Source organism: Stylophora pistillata, chromosome 2 (assembly GCF_964205215.1).
Source record: "Stylophora pistillata chromosome 2, jaStyPist1.2, whole genome shotgun sequence".
NCBI lineage: Eukaryota > Metazoa > Cnidaria > Anthozoa > Scleractinia > Pocilloporidae > Stylophora > Stylophora pistillata.
In genome coordinates this window covers 13,715,382-13,719,739 of record NC_142520.1, presented here as the reverse complement: position 1 = coordinate 13,719,739, position 4,358 = coordinate 13,715,382, and positions in this window count along the sequence as shown.

The following is a 4,358-nucleotide window of genomic DNA, read 5'->3' as shown; positions in this document are numbered from 1 at the left end:
ACTAAATATGGCAAGGAATGAGAAAGACTCAAAATTGATGACCATCTCTTGATTTGAAATATAGGTAATATGCCCACCTCCTAAGAATGTCTCTTTTGCATAAGCTGATGATGTCAACCAGGGTAAAAGGTATAGATTTTGTACACATTAAGAACATTTGGGTGCTACTCTTAATAAATAAATAAATTGCAATTCAACACCTATGATTCTCTACAGAGATGTCGTTGAGACTTTTCCTTTTTTTTTTTTTTTTTTTCAAAAATTGTGATCGACCTGTTCTGGTGCAGACTTGACGCATAGAAAGATGAGTGCCAAATGTCCCAAAAGTAGAGCAATGATAGCTAGGCTAAACGCGACGCCACAAATAATTCCATCGTTCCCCAATTACGAGCTAACGAAAATTATGATCAGAAGACAACTTGACATAGATCTGCAGGTGTCGCAACAGTAAAAGCATATAAAGTAACTTTGGAGAGGCAACCAAAAAAGAAGTTAAATTTGAAGACAAAAATGCTATGATTATTTTTTCCGCCTGTGGAGTCATTAAGATTGCGTTTTCCAGAAAGAAAATGTAACGAAGAAACAAATTCTCTGAATGTATAGAAATGAGTAACTACCTGGTGACAGGAGTAGCTTGTGCAATTGGTGTTGCAACTTATGGGTGTTAAAATTCTGCACTCATTTTGTACGTAAGTTGACCTCTGCAACACAAATCAGCGGGTTAAATTAGTTGAACGATAAGAATAGTTATTTGGGCTAAAACATCGAAATCGCGTGAGTTTTGAGGACCGTGACTGAAATATATCTATACGGGGAGTACACTTTACGATATGCAAAAGTAACACACCCTCATTTTGTCTACGTTATTCTTTCCGCATGCTTTATTACGTTCCCTATTCATTATCCTAAAGAAAGGCGACTATATGCGCGGATAATTTTTATGACTGAAACTAATTATAAACTGCTGTGGTTGCCGAAGTCTTTCATCCATTATCGAGGCCTTAAATTATTATTTACGGTAAAACTGATTATAACTTAAATTTTATAATTGAAGGGGCATTTTACAAGCAGCGTATCTTTTCTTTTATCGGATTAAATGAAATCCACAACTAAACCGATGCGTTTCGGAACTGTATAGTAGTAGAGTAGTAGAAACTTTATTAAAGTGTCAAAAAAACCGTCTAGCCAGGGAACAAATCCCTTACTAATTTGGGGACACCAATTAGGGGAGAATATACAAACTAAATACAGTAGTAGATAAAATATCTATAGTTAACTTATTAAGAGATTTATAGTAAAAATACACAGAAGTCAAAATGAACAAAGGCTACAGCCTGCGCAGCCATCATCTAAAAGTTCACTTATATTGAGTTGGCGTATCTTGCTTTTAAACGACGTTAGGGTTGTGACGTCCCTGATACTCTTGGGTAGTTTTGTCCATAGCTTAGGCCCTAAATATCTAATAGAGTGCTTGCCATAGGTGACTGTCTCATACCTAGGTATAGAGAAATCTGCTTGCCGCAGATTGTAATTACTATTAGGTTCTTTAAAGATGTTACTTATATATGCAGGGCACAGTTTATGCTTTGCTTTATACATAAGGATGCACAGATCCTGTAAGCGACTATTTAGTAGTGTTGGCAGATCTGCCTTCTCTAATAGTTGTTCATAACTAGAATTATTATCCTTGAAAACCGCTCTAAGTCCTCTTTCTTGTAGTCTTTCAAGCTTTCGAGTGTCACTCGCTTTACAAAAATGCCACACTAGGTGACAATACGTGAGGAATGGTAATATCGCGCTTTTGAATAATATTAACTTAGATTTCATAGGAATTAAATTACGTAGTCTCATTAGAACACCAATTCTCTGGCTGGCTTTTTTACAAATAGAGATTACATGCTCAGAGAAATTTAGCTTAGAATCTAACACTACTCCTAGACGTATGATATTATCTTTAGTTTCAATCACAACATCATTCACGCAAATATTGCTGTCATTTTGAGTGGAGCCCAAGTTCAAAACTTGGTACTTTTTGAGGTTTCTCGCCAATAGGTTAGAATTGTACCACGTTGTTGCTAAGTTGGCACTATCCTTTAACTGGGAAGTCACAGCTGCCTGGTCTGCTCCTGCGTGGTAAATTTGATGGTCGTCGGCATACATAGACAAGTTCGCTGTTAGGCAGTAGGATAGGTCATTCTGGAAAACATTCCATAACAACGGGCCAAGCGCGGAACCCTGAGGACAGCCACGACTCACGAATCGGCTCGAACTAACATGACAGCCGATCTTTACTTGATATTTCCGTTCATTTAAGTAGCTGTTTAAAAGTTGAATAATGCTTTCCTGAAAACCGTACGCTTCAAGCTTGTTCAGAAGTAGTGGTGGATGTAACGAGTCAGATGCCTTTGACATGTCAGTTGAAAGTATGCTCACAACCTGTTTTCGATCCCTTGCCAGTCTCCAATCTTCTACTAAATTGATCAATGTTGTTTCGCAGCTGTGAGCTTTGCGATAAGCGGATGAGTGTTGGTAAATGCGATTACCGAAGCCAGAATTGATCTGCGCTCCAACCAACTTCTCAAGAACTTTATTTACACATGGTAAGAGAGTTATGGGCCGGTAGTTTTCCTTTGCATTCCTGTCATCCTTTTTGTATACTGGGGCCCAATGCCCATACTTCCATTCACTAGGCCATGCATTCTTGTTAATACAAGAATTGAACAAGGTGGTTAGTGGAGCGGATAATTCATTAGCACCTATTTTTAAAGCCTTTGAAGGAATTCCACCAGTGCCGGTGGCTTTGTTTATGTTCAGCGAATCGAGAACAGCAAGGACTTGTCCCTGTGTAACCAATTCGATTTCGATGGTCTGAGTGGAATTCCTATTTTCATGTTGTATCCTCTGAACACAAGGATGGTCTCTAAAGTCCTCTATTGACTTTCTTTCAATCGCTGTACCGCCAATGCCATCCGCCAAGGTAGCAAAATGCTCAACCAATTCCTCAGCCACTTGTTGTTGATTTGTTATCATACTGCCGTTTATTTTTAAGTGGATGTCGTTTCTTTCAGTACAGCTCTTAGAGCCCAAAAATGGCTTGAAAGTTTTGAAGAACGCCTTGGGATTGATTTTCAAATCGTTTGACTTATTATACCAGTACTGTTTGATGGCGATTCTTCTTTGTTTAGTGGCCTCGTTTCTGGCTTCACGTCGTAATTCCCAATTTTCTGGTGTTTTGTCTTTCAAGTACTTGTCATTTGCTTTGCGTTTAGTTCTAATCGCACTTTTCCAATGAGACGTCATGTAGGGCACATCTTTATCACGCACACGCATTTTTTTCACAGGTGCCACTTCGTCCAGTATATTGTTCATAAGTGCATTCCACACGTAAACTTGATCGTCGACGTCATCAAACAATTGTCCAACGTGCCATGGGGCAGAGGACAAAAGCTGTTTATAATGTTCAGGGTCAAAGTTCTTATAGCTCCTAAATGTGATGACCTTTGGTTTGTTGTGATTTATTTTCTGCTTCAGGACACCGTAAACAAGGTCGTGATCACTTAAGCAAGGATGGTAATTACCAGATAGCTGGAAGCTATCCGGTCTATTAGTGAGAAAAACATCTATTAAACTCTCTGTTATAATTATTCCACGCTTTTCTATTCTTGTTGGCTTAGTAATTAGACATTCAAAACCTTGTTCAACTTCCAAATCGAGAAGCAGTTTACCTTCAGGTTTGTCAGGGCGAAGTCTGTTCAGATTTAGGTCGCCAGTAACTACAACAAAATTTCCGTTCAAGCTTGCCCAGTTACAGACATAACTGAGTTCGCTTTCCAACAGTGTTCGATATTCGCCACACAGAGCTCTCGGGGGACGATAAATGCCAACAATTACCATATTGTCCATATCTGTTTTGATTTCGAAGGCAATTATTTCCAGTGTCTTAAAGGATTTATCAGGTTTAAGCTGTGTCCTGACTAGCGATTGAGATATTAAAGCCATAATTCCACCGCCGCCCTTTTTCCTATCATTTCGGTAGAGGAAGTTGTTCGGAACTTTGAACTGAGCGTTGGGATAGCTCGCGTCGATCTTGGTCTCACTTACGAACATTATGTGGGCGTTGATTTTCTTGATTACTTCGGTCAGTTCTTCAAATTTATTTTGGATGCTGTTAATGTTCAAGTGGGCAATTAAGAAATCCTTATTGTGATGTTTCCTAAAGAGTTCTAGCTGATCGTTTTCAGAAGTAATTTCTGTGACATTTCTATAAAGAAACTGCTCGAAGGCCGTATTTTGAGTTGTTTCCGCTTGATACTCCTCGGCTGGAATTAGTGTATCACCTTCAGAAACTTCTTCAAAGA